Raw genomic sequence first — 17,302 nt, 5'->3', positions numbered from 1 at the left:
CCCGATTACGTCCCTCTGCAATCTCTCACCACTTCTTTGCCCCGATTGCCGCTCCTTCGCCCCGACCTCGCCGTTCCTGCTGTACCTGCCCACGCTCCAATCACTGACCTGGACCTCGATGAAGAGGGTGCAGGGCGTTGGTGAGACAGCATTTGAGTACTGCATACAGTTTTGCTCTCCTTATTTAAGGAGGAATATATTTGCATTGGAGGCAGTTCAGAGAAGGTTCACGATTGATTCCAGAGATGAAGGGGTTGTGTTATAGAGAAAGGTTCAACAGGTTGGGCCGATACTCATTGGAGCTATCCTCTCTGCAGCTACCCTGTCACGCCAACTTAGCATCTTATTCGTTTCAATAAGATCACCTCTCATTCTTCTTTCCACTAATTATTTTGCTACTAACTAACCAAGTGTCATTAACTTAATGGAATCACAGCCTCCTTTTGCTGTCCCGTCATTAAATCCTCATTATATTCTGTGCAATTGATTTCAATGTAGTGCACTGTTCTCATTCTTAATCTTTCCAGATTTAATTGATTAACGCTTCCACACAGCTTAAATGTTTCGGTCTAATAAGCATAATAGTTTGTACTGAATCATCATTTTAACATCGTGTTTTTAAGCTCCTCTCCTATTTTCAAGATCCCTTCTTTTATTATTTATTAACATCAGTTGCTGTTTACTGATGATGAAATAATTCTTGGAGTACTGTTAAGTTAGTCATGCCATCCTTCGGGTTACTCATGAAATCCACCTTTTGTACCTGAACTTGTTGGCTGAGTGGACTGGTGCTCCTGAGCAAGTCTCCAGCTTTCAAGATATCTCTCCATATCTTGAGGGGTATTTATCTGCATATTCTCCTAATTGTTCCATTATTGTATTATCATGTTCTCTTCGAAATATTATCCTGATTCGACACTAGTAGCTGTCAGTTAAAATCAGAGGTGGGCAGTCGCGGTCTAGATAGTCAAATAATAACTACGTCAATGTTCTGTTGTGATTGTCATAACTTTGGATTTAGTTTAGAATGAAGACCGGTACACTAGCTCTTATGTTCCTACTTTATAAGCTTTAGTCATTAATATGTGAATACTCTTGAGACGGTGATATTTTACGCAAATCGTTCCTAGTCAAAGACAAAACATTGAGGAGTCATCATAGGCAGTCCCTCGGAATCGAGGAAGACTTGCATCCACTCCTGAAGTGAGCTCTTTGGTGGATGAGCAGTCCAATAGGAGAGCCACAGATCCTCTCACCTGTGGGACGGATAGTCCTTGAGGGAAGGGGTGGGTGGGACTGGTTTGCCACATGCAATTTCCACTGCCTGCGATTGATTTCTGCATGCTCTTGGCGTTGAGACACGAGGTGCTCAGCGACCTCACAGATGTATTTCATCCTCTTGGGGCGATCTTGGGCCAGGGACTCCGAGGTGTCATTGGGGATGTCACACTTTATCAGGGAGGCTATGAGGGTGCCCTGGTAACATTTCCGCTGCCCACCTTTGGCTCGTTTGTTGCAAAGAAGCTTCGAGTAGAGCACTTGCCTTTTAAGTCTCGTGTCTGGCATGCGAATTATGTGGACTGCCCAGCGGAGCTGATCGAGTGTGGTCAGTGCTTTAATGTCGGGGATGTTAGCCAGGATGAGTACGCGGACAATAGTGCATCTGTCCTCCCAGAGGATTTGTAGGATCTTGCAGAGACATCGTTTATATTTTCCCAGCAACTTCAGGGGTCTGCTGTACATGGTCCATGTCTCTGAGCCATACAGGAGGACTAAGTAGTACAGGCATGCAATACGCTACATAGTCAAACATAGAGAACAATCAGGGTCAAATGGGCTTACATATCACTAGGCAGTTCGCAATCTTGAGAATTTCCAAGCGCATCACATGTTTATACTTTTACTATATCATGCCTAATTTTGGCACAAGATATGATGCAACACAAGCACCATGTGAATTTTGTCTGTTAAGATACCCCTGCACGAATTCTGCCAAGTCCCCTCTAACTTTCTGTATCATATTTCCCTTACATTAATCTGCTGAGCAGTTTTCAGCAATTTTCAAGGTCTCGGCTAATACGCTGAGCCTTACTCGATCATCGCCGTGTAATATAAGCTCTATCTAAGTTCAGTGTTCTGCTTAACTAGGAATAGTTTAGGCAGTAAAAAAAAGTTACATGTTAATCAGCTGTTTTAAATTCTATATTTATCTGTACTCTTGCGCAACAACCTAAATTCAGAATAATTCAATTAGACTGTCTCTCGCTACATTCACTGCGGCTCCCTATGCTAACTAACCGATTATGTTATTTATGTATGCCAAGCTGTAAACTTATTATATTACCTGCTATCTTTCATTTATCTTTTGAGTAATTGTGGATAGAGCTACACCAAAAGCCAACTATTTTGGTAAATGAGGTAGCTAAGCATAGTTGGGCCAAGGATGCCATCCTGAGGAACTTTTGTAGCAGTGTCCTTGGCTTGAGCTAATTGGCCTCCAACCACCATAATAATCTTCGTTTTTACTAGCTATGCTTCGAGCCATTCGACAGCTTCGCCCCTAATGTTAATTGACTTCATTTTTATAAAGCTCCTTGAGCCACTATGCTGCTACCTTGATGTCGAGGGCAGTCATGCTCACCTAAGCTCTGGTATTATGATTTGTGTCCATGTTTGATGCTATTACTGGGCAATTTCCCATCTTGTCGGTTAGATGCCTCTGCTATAGCAATATTGGACCAGGTAGCTAGTGGCCGGTCAAATTGGAACACACGGCTTCAGCACTAGAGCCAAGATGATGTCGGGGCTCTCCGACACAATGCCCTGTGCACTCAGTCACATTTTGTGATTCTAATTAACTGATTTTCCTGAGAATGGGAAGCTCTGCAGGAGAACTAGATGAACTATGAACTCGCCACGGCAAGCTGAGGATGGTTGCAAACATGGAGAAATGTTAAAACAAAGGTGTTAGAGATGGAGGAACAAAAACCTTAGGTGATTTGGGCAGGAAGTGAGCGCAGACAGAATATAACACGTTTTACAATCGGAAACCATCATGATACATTATGATAACAAAAACTGCTACATTCTACCAATAGATTTCGTGACATAATTCTATATTGGTTTTCGTATGATTATACCAAGAGTGCTTAGTCTAAACAAATCGAAAGTAATTATTTAACTCGTGAAATGATGCCATTGTCTGTATAGTCGTCTTTTGTAGAGACTAATTTTATCGTTATAATAAAGTGACAATGAGTACAGTTTCTTCATTCCATGCTTTATCTATGACATACATAGAGTTATGTAGAAATGACAACAGAAACCGGGCATTGTTGACTGAATGGGTTATGTAAGTGTTTATCGAATGCACAGGCAATAGCGCATTATGATATTTCATCCTTGTTTCAAAATAACGTTGTCCTGATTCTTTCAACCACCGATCGAACTTATTCTCAGATGTTAGAAAGAAAGAAAAATTTGCATTGATATAGCGCCTTTCATAATCAACGTACGTCTCAAAGCGCTTTACAGCTAATGAAGTACTGTTGGAGTGCAGTCACTGTTGCAATGCGGGAAAGGCAGCAGCCAAGTTTCACACAGCAAACTCCCCACGAATACAAATGTGATAATCTGTTTTTATTATTTTGATTAGCAATGAATATTGGCCAGGACACCAGAGATAGCTCCCCTGCTCTTCTTCGAAATATTTCCGTGGGATATTTTACGACCACCTGAGAGAGCATTCGGGGCCTCGGTTTAACATCTCATCCGAAAAACGGCACCTCTGACAGAGCAGCAACCCCTCACTTCTGCACTGGTGTGTCAACCTATGTTTATGTGCTGAAGTCTCTGGAGTGGGACATGGACCCACAATCTTTGACTCAGGCGAATGCACTTTGCCCCAAGTCTCTTACAGTTAACATACAAGTCTCTTATTAGAACATCAGTGGTCCGTAATTGTCGTTCAGTGCAACAGCAAAAGTGCTCCCAAAGAAAGTTGCTTGCAGAGATCTCGGCGAACGGTTTGACTTTTTCGACGTTCAGCTGATTGCAGCACTGTGACTAGGGGATTCCGAGTTGCAGCGAGGGTGGTGGGTTACTACTGCATTGTAAGCAGCTTTATGTGCAACCAATCTCAGACAGCAAACCAGGAAATTAACTGCTGCTTTTACCTGTACTTTAAAAAAAATATAACAGAGAGAATATAAAAATTGGGACTAGCACATGGAGATGAGATATCATGACAATTTTTTCAAAAAAATTTAAAGTTTGCAAATATTTGTAATGTTTTATCACAACGAAGAAATATTCCTCTCGACAAGTATAAAATATAGTTTTTCACTGCCAGAACAGTTGCTTAACTGTTAGAAACCCCAGTTACATTCCTGCCAGCAAGCTTAACATTTGATCGGAATTTAACAGCTATGTGTGCGTGTGCGCGATGGCAGGGGGGTGGTGTTCCACAATGCAGCTTGAACGACTGACCGCAACTTCAGGAGTTCTGCATTTGATGCGCTGGCATCAGTTTCATGGTGCTAATGACGGCAAAACGCTGACAGTTTCCTGTTATTAACCACCGCAAATTCCGGCACTATATCTTTTTAGTTCAGATCCTTCAGTGACAGGGAGCAATTGGTTTAGAATTACATACATTCCTTAATGTTAGGCTAATTTTAAACGTCACTTTTATGTATTCTATTCCCGAACAAAAGCTCCGATTTTTCGAGGCGTTATTTGTATTTTTATCTCCTAATACTACCCCACAATCGTGTGATTCGGCGACATTCCCTCCAAGTTATCACAACAGTTATAGCTTTCATTCAATACTGAGCCTATGCCCTTACTATAGATTGAATACTGCAAATGGACATAGATTCAATACATCTTCACGTGAAACGTTGCCATACTCTCTTTTTATTCATAAAGTGCTGAAGTTCATGTTTGGTGGAAGTCATCCTGCAACGCCACGGTCTTCAATATCATGCAGCCTTCCTCCATTCATAGATTAATGGTACTTGTATAATAATTATTTTTGACGAAAATATACAACACCATAGTTAAATTTCATCCCCGCTCCTCCAATGTTGTGCAGTGATAATAATGAGATACTAAAAGCTGGGATGTATATCTGAGTAAGAAACGGGAGATTAGACGAGCATGTGAGCTGCATAATACTTCTTAGCTGAGGTTGTAAAGGCATTGGAGATTAAAGTTATATTCCGTAATGCAATCAATATCATTCGGAACTTTAAATCATAAAATCAGGCTGTGCCATAAAAAGTAGGGCTTGCTTAAATCTGCATTAAACATTATGTCCTAGGTGCTTACACGCAACAATTCACACAGCCGAAGTTTCAGGTCCAAACTTCCAGATTTATTCACGAAAATAGTTTGCTAGGTTAACTGTTGTTGTATCTTTTGTTTATCAGACTGGTGACCGTTTCCCTTCAGTTGAGATCGAGTTTACAAATTCATACATCAGAAATTAACGTCATTTAAAGTCGTACAATGTATTTTGAAAATGTTAACAATAATCGTAAGATCATCTGTCTTTCTCTGTCTATCTCTCTATCTGTCTCCTTATTTGTCTCTCTCTTTCAACGCGCTTATGTCCCCTTTTCCCTGATCACACGTAGAACCACTGACAAGGAAGCGAAACTGTTTATTTTAATGTGATTGAAATTGTTTACATTTTTATTTCCCTCGCAGAAAATAAAAAGAATTTGGAACGAATAGCGGTTTTAGGTGTGAAAAATAATAAATATATTGTCTTTCCGTAGCAGTGATCAAATGAATGGCATATATCGTCTCAAAATATTTCAGCAAAATTTACCTGGTCTGGTTAGTGCCGGGTAATTCTCAGCCTGCATTTTTCAAAAGGCAACGTGTCGTGCACCTGCCGAGATATTTCGAGTCTATGGCCCCATTTTCGCGAAGATCCTTCACCGTTTTTTTGGTGTGCTGTTTTTTTGCGTGCAGATCCTGCACCGTTTTTTTGGTGTGCTGTTTTTTTGCGTGCAATCCTCTGTTTCCAACTTTCTCCAACGTTTGCATATTGGCGCCGACCATGTACACCAGTTTCATTTTTTTGGCGAAACACGAGTGAAAATGGGATCGGGCGACGTTTTTGTGCAGTTAAGTGATTTTGGCCGTCCACGATTTTTTTCAGCGTGGCACTTAGCCCAAAAGCACAAAAAACCCCACACTTCTGTGAACTTAAGGAAATCTGGAGACACACAAAAGGACATTGGGGCCAGGCAAAAGAAGACACAGTAAATTACAAATGCATGGATTTTTTTTGACAGAGTACTCTGAAAATAATTCGGAGAATAATTTTCGACTTTTTGGAGCGAGACAATGTAAAAAACAAATGTATAATTTTTAAAGAGGGAACTTAAACAACTCTGTCCAGCTGGGTTCTTTTTCACCAAATCACGACTGTGCATGGCAAAACAATCGTTGCTGAACACACTCTAGGTAAGGATCCAAGGAGTGCCGGCGGGGCAGTTTCGCAAGCTCGGGCGGACAAAGCACCAGAGCCCGGGCAACGTTGAAGCCGAGCGTGGCGTTTTTGTGCTTGTGTCATCGAACTTCAATTTGCAGGGGGAGCTGGACCTGGAGCAGGGGGCTTGGGGGCATTGGGCCCGGGATTGCAGCGGCTACAGCGGGTGGAGCAGTCCTTTCTGCCCGGGGTTACAGCAGGAGAGGAGTCCTTTCTGGCGGTCTTCAGCTTGCTTTAGCTATCATTGTGCCTCTGGTTGCCCTGGCAACCTGAGCATTTCACGCATGCCCACAGAGTTTTTGGCTACAGTTGAAGCCCCGCCCTCCCATATTAACTTCGGGTAGCATGGCACCGAAATTTATTTTTAATTTGGGGAAAGTTGAGATTTTTTTTGGCGCAATCGGGCCAAAATAAATCGTCCGTTATTGTACACGGGCGTCAAAAATCGAGAAAGGGAAAAATAGGGGTATTTGAATTAATCATGCAGTGAATTGAGGTAGGAACTTAAATGTGCAATGGCAAGACATATCCGGCTAATACGTTATTATTAAATTGATTTGTACTTTTTGATAAAAGTGCCGTGAACTAATTTGTACTTAATCCATCACTGCATGGTTTGAAATGTCAGCAAAAACAATTTCATACAATGTAAAAGTATACCATGCATGTCGTAATTCGCCATTACTTCAATTCTGAGCTTTTAATTGGATTTTTTCCCTATCAGTTCACTGATTTTGCATTTACTCATATGTAGATTGATATTTCTCTTGCCCTTGCTCAATCTGTATACCTTTGTTTCTTTCCCCTCAACAGAGAAAGACATCGAAAAGAAAGATGCCGGTAATTAGTTAATAGATACTTTGTTTAAAGCATTTGTGGTATAGTATTTTCTCAACTGCATCGAATGTGATTAGACATTTGCATAAAGTGCTGGTAACGAACATTGAGTTGTCATTTTGTGCGAAAATGGTGACTAGATTTTGCACGGAAAGATGCCTGATTAAAATGCATTGAAGACAGAAAAAAAAACTTTTATTGTAAAGCACTGGAAGTGCGTTAAATGTTGATCATGTATATGAAATTGGCAGCTTCGTGGTTGAATCTCAGTCAACAATGAAGGGCTAAAAATCCAGTGCACAACTTTTCCTCCATCCTCCGTGGTGACATTGATGATCAAATACCCCACCTAGCAATTGCCATTACGTTGTCTGCAAAATATTGCAACTAGTTTCCGAAGAAATTATTCAGATATTGAATACAAGATATATTTAACATGTATAAGAAATTACTAAAAATATGTGCGGCTCTGCTAAATATTGCTTCTGATTTTTTTCCACATGAAAACTCATGCTCTTTTGGGAGGAAACGTGATTCAATACATATTACAACTTCAAAATTTAAGTTAAAATATATTTGGAAATGTCGCAACACATATTTTCAATATAGTTAAACTAATAGTATTTAAGATAATATATTATCAGGGTTTGCATCTCTTGAATAAGAGGTTATTTACCAAACGCAGTGCATATTTTGGTTACATGTGTTTTTTCTATCTTTCTCTCACCTACTTTAAATTTTCTTTTGGCTACATGACACTGGTATCATCTGGTTCTATATTTTTGTGTACCTTTTGGTTTCTTCTTTTGAAATGTGATGATGACTTCGTATTTCTGAGAAAGAAATGTAACAGATTATCCATCATATAAGAATATGCTGGTGATTCTCCATTCATTAATATTCATAACCATAAATTAATACATGCAAACTACACATTAAAAGTAAGTAATATAAATTGATAAAAGAAAATGGAACGAATGGCAATAGGGATAAGTGTTATGGATTTTAGCAATAATTTATGGTTACATAATTATATTGCTTTTACTTTCAGAAATCAAAAAGTTGAAAGACTCAGATACGGGTGAGGGAAAACTAACGTTTCATACTGATTTCGTAATTCCGGTTAAATAGACTAAGTAAATGACAATGTCGTTAGCAATGGAATTCACTTTTGGACATGGGTGCTGTTCTATTAGATCCGTTCTACATATTCTTACACCTATACAAACGAGACATTTCTAACAACACGCTGTGGATCATATATTAAATGTTTGAAAAGGCGCATAACAAATTCAGTATTTAAGTACGTTTGCCTAAATATCAAACTGTCCAAAATATTTCCAATGCTGTACAGTATCAGGAATGTATATTTCAGGCGTTTGGTTGGAGATGTGACTGATTGACGTGAACAGCTCTTTGATATTGTCCGTATTTTGCATGTATGCAAAAGAGTAAGGTAAAGGTAAAGACCTGAAGCATGTACAATACTTCTACACATAATGCACCTGGAATGGATTAAATGTTTGATTTTTTTTTTACTTACAATGGCAAAATGTTACAAATTAATGCCTTGTGAAATTGTATGGATAGCAATGTCACTCATTATATTTACCACAACTTTAGCCATCCACTTTGAGCATTCTTTGATATTTCCCTTTAAGTGCTAGACAATGAATTTACACTTATTATCTTTAGTATCTGTTATATATTTGTTGTTATTAAATGTATCTATTTTCATGTGTATTGGTTTTCTTTCTATCCATCTGTCCATCTATCTTTGAAATATATATCTATCTATATATTTTCTGAATCGATCTATATATCCATTCATGTCCAGTGCTATGCAAATATCAAATTACTGCAGTTCTTTATACCTGAAATAAAATGCGCAGAACATGGTGGAACTAATCAGGAATTCAGATAACACCTGTGGAGAGGGAAATTTACTTAACATTCCGGGTCTATGTCCTTTATCAGAACATCAAGAGATTAGAGTTTAGCACCATTTTGGGAACTGCAGAGCCAGGGATAAAGAACGGTTGGGGGCTTACTAAAGAGCAAATGGAATGGCCTGTGATACGGTGAAGGGCTGAATGGTTATGTTGCAAAATGCGATGGTAATGAATGAAGTAAACAAAGAAAAGTTGGGCCCAACGGAGCTGGAACTGAACTCTTACCAGCACCAGTGTTCCACAGTGGTTATGATCCATAGTAGTGATCATAATATTGAAGCCAAAAGGCAAATCGAATGAGGAGCTGCTGTTCCTTAAGATTGCATTGAGGTCCAGTGGAATATTGTGAGAGGCCAGGGAATGAGAGGTCAGAGTAGAAGTGGGATTAAACTGACATGCGGCTGGGATTGGTTGCATATTGAACGGGAGTATTCAGAAAATCAATTACCCAAACTTCTTTTGGTTTTCGCAGTGTAGAAGAGCCCATAATATGAGCAGCCGATATACTATACTAAGAAGTGCAGTTAATTCACTGTCTCAACTGGAAAGAGTATGCAAGGCCCATGAGGTTGCGAAAGTGCGGTGAATGCTCAGTTGCTGCATCACGTTATCGAACAAGCTAAGGTGTATTTAGTGGTGGTGACGATTATAATGTAGGTTTAGACTGATGGATAAGTAGACTGACTTCATTTATTTCTACCTATCTTTGTGAATAATGGCCTTAAACCTGCGCAAATAAAATAAAATCCAGGTAGAGTGAAAATACACTGAAGTTTCCTTTGACTCCGATCATAATTTCTTGCCTTCACCTCATCATATAAAGACAGCGAAGACGTGAACAAAATTATCTCCTGCCCTTCAGGCTGCAAAGACTTGCGGTCGCAGGCCTTGAGGCAGAGGGCAGTAAAATTACGCAGGAGTCCCAGGGAGACAGGCGGTTCGGAAGTATAGCTGAGATAAAGTGGGCCTGGTCCAACAATGACAAAGGAGAATTCCATTGCAATGATTTATGAATGAAATCCTGTTATGATGTGCAGTGGAATCACCAAATATTTATACAATGTCAGAATTATTTGGGTCCTGAAATTCCAGTCAGAGGCATCTTTCAGTTGAACAGCTCCGACCCGAGAATGTTTACACAATTATCTGGTGGTCCCGGAGGCGCGTTCCGGGGTGATTCCGATGGGGAGGGCTTCTTCTCCCGCGCTTTGAAGCGCGTTCCATTCCTCGAGGTTCTAATGCAGAAGGTGCAGTCACGTTTCACTGCACAACCAATCAGGTAGAGTATTCTCATTAATACCAATGAGAACTCTGTATCTATGAGCTCGCATTGTTATAAATGAGAAGCCCCCCCCCCCAACACAATAACCACAACATAAAAAGTAAAAAAACACACCACAAATAATTAAAATTAATTGACATTAAATGTGATGGAAAAAATATATATTTTTCCGATATTTACAACATTTTTTGTCAGTAGGGTTTAAAATATACTTACCTTAATGGGCAGGGTTTTTAACATAAAATGTATTTTCTAATTTTATTGTAAATGTTTTTAAAATGTTTTACAACTCTTAAACTGGTAAAGGTAGGCTATGCACCTGCTTTTACCAGGCACAAGAGTTTTAAGGACGTTCGCTGGGCAAGAGATGGGCAAATAGAGTAATCTTACCCATGCAAATGTCCTTGCTGCCGAGATGCGTTTGATCTGTCAAGCCAGAACTTTACAGATCGGAAAAGCTGGTTTTTGGTGCATGTGCATTGCACGCTGACAACCGACTTTTCCGATGCTTTCCTGTGTCTGTACACATTCCATACATACTCAGGCAGGCTGGACGTTCAGGCCCAATAATTCTACATGTTGCCGAATATATAGAATTACAATTTTAGTCATGATTTCCTTCATTGCACCATCTCAATAAAAAAATAATTTTGTGATAATTTTAAACATCATCAGGACTATAATCCAGGCCAATATTTATATAAACTCATTTAATTATGTGTATGCGCATGGTTTTGGATTTTGTTTACTATTTTATGTAAGCCTTATAGAAACCCTTACGATGGTGCAATCAGGCGCATGTGCCTGTTTTACTATCTATAAACATTGGGTCCACAATTTCTGGACAGTTGTTTGGAAAATAGCCCAAATCTGTGCCGTCAATAGTCAGTTTGAATGCGGTTTGATGATCTGTCAAGGCATACCTTGACAGATTGCATGATCTGGATTTCACGCATGTGCAAGTCCATGCAGAAATCCATAACTTCTGGAGTATTTGAAAGGAAAAACTAAAGAGTATGCCATCGCAGTTACTGCAATTCAGGGCCATTATGTAAAATAGAAATGCAAACCATAGATTTGATGTTCTGAGTAACATATTTGCCGATGAAGTGAAAAACTAACATAAAATTTTAACATGTCTGTTAATGGACTTCCCTGTGCTTAACATTGCAACTAATTAATGTCAGTCCAGCGGCGATAATGCCACTTATGATTCGTATCAATGACTTTTTCTATAACACCAATCGTTATTTATAGATGAAACACATGTATGAAAACCAGTAAATTAGGATCTGACAAGAATCACCTTGAAGGATCTTAGCCGTCCCTGGGAAAAGCGCATTTGTGGGAGGCAAGTTCTGCAATTTGCCCACCGACTGCCACACAGATGCCTGTGGAACCCTTACACCTGGTAAAAGCAGGCTTAATGCCTACTTTCTTCAGCATAATTGTTTAAAGAATTGTAAATTATATTTTTCAATGACTTAGACATTAAAACACCTGAAATATAACTTCAGATTATCTTATCCCCTTTCAAACATTTAAATGTATTTTTCGAAAAATGTAATTGTTGTTTTAAATGTTTAATTAATTTGCATTTCAATTAATTTTAAACAAGTAATTTATTTATTTGTTATGTGAATGAGTTTTTATGTGATCCCATTGATGCCTATGGAGATTCCGTATATGTGGAATCCCCATAAGCATCAATGGGATCACCATAAATTGGTTGGGCTGGTCCACGTGACACCATGGGCACTTGCCTGTGCTGCTGCGATATGTAGGTTTCTCTGCATGTCTACGCAGAGAGGCCCAGTAGCACAAGTCTCTCTGGATATCGAGGCAGAAGTTACTTGCAAATTTTATTTGCGGATTGGAGACATTTCCCCGCGGGATGTCTCCGACCACAAATTCAGGCCCTTGATGTTTTACTGTTGAATTGGGTGTCGTGTGTGTCTTGGGTGTCTTGGCACTTAGCCTGTTACCAGGGTATGAGATTGTTTTTGACCTGGGAGTTTATCATTCTGTGTCCATGCTTTTTTAATCAGTCTGCTTTTCATACATAGTGACAAGATAAATATTTCTCTTTCCTCCACCAAGGGAAAGGATGCTCGGATATCTTGACAACGTAAATCAAATTAAAGCATTCTAACATTCCATCCTTTTGCCCAGAATGAAACATCATTCTATTTCAATTAACTTTCTTTTTGGCTTTACTATGGATAATCTTGGAGTTTACTACATCATATCACACGTGACATCCGATACAAGTCATGATTGTGTTGTCAAGTATCAGTTAATCTTATCAACATATCATGTCTGTATGTCTGCAGATCTTTGCTCATCTCCCTTTGCATGATTCTGTTGTCTCTGGTAGTGACCAGGCTATCAAATGCAATTTTATTTGTTTTCATTATAGGCATAGGATACCAAGATCTCTAAGGGATAGCTATTAATTAACTATTCTCCCCTGCATTTTCCTGACTTTCACTAGAATTTTAGAAATCTTCAATTTGGTTGCATACTTTACATCTTGAATCACTTCCTATCATTCAGTTTTACACATCCATAAATTACCATTCTATGTCATTCATGAGCACAGGAGGGAATTTACTATCCAATAAAAGGAACCATCTTGACAGCTTTCCACCATTTACTTTTAATGTATATTTGATGAGCATTTTAGACTTCATGTACATTTTCCTCTGTCGTGTGCTTGAAACAGCAACTATTTTATAGATTTATCTTTATCAATTCCAATTTCAGAAAAAATAATGCCAATACTTGTTTGTTACATTGAAGGCAGAAATGCTTCTAAATGTAACTCCCACATCTCCCCCATTCGAGCACTCTCTCACGAAAGATAAGTAATGGCACTGATTAAAGGCAATCCTTTAAAGGCAGCGCCTTTATTCCAAATCTTCATACTTTTGTGGCATTTGAGTCTGCAAGTCTGCAGATAAGATCTTAAATTCTTAAAACTACTGCATCTATTGCTGCACCTAATTTTTCAAAGGCCTTTACAAATTCTGTGAGGCCACTTGCACATCAAAGAACTACGTCTTTGCAATTATGCACCATCAATATTTATGCCCTCGCGAAGACCTTGTTTCTCCATTAAAATGAAAGAAGAACAGAGCTTCCATCATGGCTCAGCTTGCGGACCCAAGGGGTTCATTCTCAATTCATGATTAATTTCTTCAACGTGAGGAAATATGTACCCAAATTAAGAAAGTCAAAAGATTATCCTGGCCAATACATACATTTACATTCAGCAGTAAAATGGTTGTTGTTTGGTCAATTAAAAACAGCTAGCAGCACAATGGTTTAAATGGTCTTTATGTTGATTAGAGGATAGGGAAAAATACTGTCAGACATAATTGATCACTGAGTTTAAACTTAAATAAACGTTACTCAAGGAACAAGAATCAAACTCCATTTTACTTATTATGAAAGTCTTTAAAGGACAAAAAATTCCGTAATTCCCTGTTTGGTTGATCTGTTTTGAAAACTGGAAAAAAATGTGGCCAGGTGCAAATGATTCTCTCCTTCCAGGAAATTCAGCTTTCTTACTCTAAGTGGGAAGTGGTACGCTAAATCACTTCTCTTAGGGCACCAAATGCCCAGAGCAGAGGCAATAGCGGCGGTGTTCTGAACAATGTGAAATGCAATGCCAATGGAATCAGGGGCGGCTTCCCTCGCTTTAAAAAAAGGGCCAACGATGGTGCACAATTTACTTCACAATATCTCTGCGTTGCCATTTCAGTCCCAAACACTCTCAGAAAATTGAGGCATTGGACATCTTGCAGGAATGGAACAGCAAAATCTTTCATCAGGCACCACAGTGGTGCAAATAATAAAGGTTGGCCTAGCTTAAAACTAATCCATTTAAATAGTGCTCCTAAGTGGCCAGACAGGTTGACAACTCCTCCTCTTCCTGCGGTTGTTGACGCCCGGTGATAGAGCGGGGGCGGCAACGGGTGTCACTGCACACTTCATGACATCGTGTCTGCAAGGCGTTAGTGGCACTGGAGGTGACTGCTCGTGCCAGCGCTAAATGGGCACTGAAGTTCACGGGCATCGCTGAATTCGCCACGCCGGTCGCTTGCCACTTAATGCTCTATTAGTGTTGCGACGCGCTAATGGGCGGCAATAAGCAGCCGAGTTTATCCCCCTGCATCTTTAAAAACTTCCATGTGAAATAACTCTTCAGTTAGTTAGTACAGTCCAATTACAAGGAGGTGTCTGCAGATTGTTGCCATTAAGATAATTTCTACTTCAAATCATTGAACAGTTCAGAAATTAAAACTGTCAATTGTTATGAGAGTCTCATGTTTGGAATTAGTAGTTCCACATAATTTAAAAAAGACAGAATTACATTCTGGCCGCAATGACTGTCGGTTTCTCAGAATGTAATGAGTTAGTTAACCTCAATAATTCCAATTAAGTTCAGACCAATGTTTTATTAACTAAGCGCAATTCGTTGAAGATAAAATCAGAAAATTAGCACGTGTTTAGGAAAACCCAGTTAATGAAGTAATCGTTCTTTTTGTTCTTTCTCGAGGCGCCTTTCCAAATGACTAAACATACAAAAGATAACTGAGCAATAAAATATTTTTCATAAAGCAAATTCACTCAAATTGCTTTGAAAAGTTCAACTTAGGTGCCACTAGACGCAACAGCACTTGTAACTGCAAGGATGAAACTTTTTTTTAAAACAAATACAACCTCAGCTTTTACAGTTGCACAGTTGCACAAGTAACCTTTGGTCAAAAAAGTCCTCACAGCATTGTTAACTTAAAATGAAAATCTCAAAATTTTCCACAAATCTGCGTGCACAATGTACACAATAAAACATATTGACATTCTCATGCACCATATACATATTGGCCGCTATAATGGGTTATAAACTCAAAATGCCATTTTTTCGGTGATATTCCCAGGGAGCGAGCCCAAGAATATTCACAGTTTAAATCAGTTCAAAACCAAAAACATAACTCAAAGAATCGCAGGAATAAATAGAATATGTATACATGCATGTTGAAAATACTACCAACATCATAGTCAAGACCACAGAGGGTTAAATTGTTTATAACTCTGTTAAACATCAGCAAACTTCCACAGCTTATCAGACACTTTCACACAGGGATGCCAGGGGATGCTAGGGAATCACTCATCCTTTGTTACCATTCATATATATCTCCCCCCCATCTAGAGAGTATGTCTGGAGGTCTTGGTTCATGACCCTGATCCTCGTACTGCCTGTATCACTTGTGCACATACTTACTTCCTCCAGTCCCCAGATTTTACCCCTTCCCATTAAGAATTGCTGCATTTGCTATCTTGTGCACGTACTTGCTTCCTCCAGTCCCCATATTTCACCCCTTCCCATGAAGAATTGCTGCTTTTGTTATCTTGTGGAATAGTATGGTTAGTTGTTATTGCATTCAACATGCCTCTCTGTTATTTACATTCACCTACAGTTCCTGTATTTTCTTTTGACTCTGCATATCTGGGTCTATCACATTTCCATTGTGTGTCGGTACCACTATTCTTGTAAGAGGATCCAAGTTAAGGCATTATTTAGTCACTCCATCTTTTTATTATAAATTATGGCACTGCGTTACATAGGAACATAGAAACATGGAAAATAGGTGTAGGAGTAGGTCATTCGCCCCTTCAAGCCTGCACCACCATTCAATATGATCATTGCTGATCATTCACCTTAGTGCCCCTTTCCTGCTTTCTCTCCATACCCCTTGATACCTTTAGCCGTCAGGGCCAGTTCTAACTCCCACTTGAGTAAATCTAACAAACTGGCATCAACAACTCTCTGTGGTAGTGAGTTCCACAGGTTAACAACTCTCCTCATCTCGGTCCTAAATGTCTTACCTCTTATCCTGAGACTGTGACCCCTGGTTCTGGACTTCCCCAACAACGGGAACATTCTTTCTGCATTTAACCTGTCCAGTCCCGTCAGAATTTTACATGTTTCTATGAGATCCCCTCTCTTTCTTCTAAACTCCAGTGAATATAGGCCCATTCGATCCAGTCTCTCCCCATATGTCAGTCCTGCCATCCCGGGAATCAGTCGGGTGCATCTTCGCTACACTCCGTCAATAGCAAGAACGTCCTTCCTCAGATTAGGGGACAAAATTGAACACAATATTACAGGTGAGGCCTCACCAAGGCCCTGTATAACTGCATTATGACTTCCCTGCTCCTATACTCAAATCCCCTAGTTCTGAAGGCCAACATGCCATTTGCCTTCTTCACCGCCTGCTGTATCTGCATGCCAATTTTGAAAGACTGATGTACCATGACACGCAGATATCATTGCACCTCCCCTTTTCTTAATCTGCCGCCATTCAGATAATATTCTGCCTTCATGTTTTTGCACTAAAGTGGATAACCACACAGTTATCCACATTATACTGCATCTGCCATGCATTTGCCCGCTCACCTAACCTGTCCAAGTCACCATGCAGGCTCTTAGCATCCTCCACACAGATCACACCGCCAACCAGCTTAGTGTCATCTGCAAACTTGGAGATATTACACTCAATTCATTTATCTAAATCATTGATGTATGTTGTAAATAGTTGGGGTGCCAACACTGAGCCCTGTGGCAGCACACTAGATGCTGCCTGCCATTCCGAGAAAGACCCGTTTATCCCTACTCTTTGCTTCCTGTCTGTCAACCAGTTCTCTATCAACGTCAATACA

Source organism: Pristiophorus japonicus, chromosome 19 (genome assembly GCF_044704955.1).
Source record: "Pristiophorus japonicus isolate sPriJap1 chromosome 19, sPriJap1.hap1, whole genome shotgun sequence".
Lineage (NCBI taxonomy): Eukaryota > Metazoa > Chordata > Chondrichthyes > Pristiophoridae > Pristiophorus > Pristiophorus japonicus.
The sequence above is the reverse complement of the archived record's forward strand: the minus strand, read 5'-3'. Positions refer to the sequence as shown.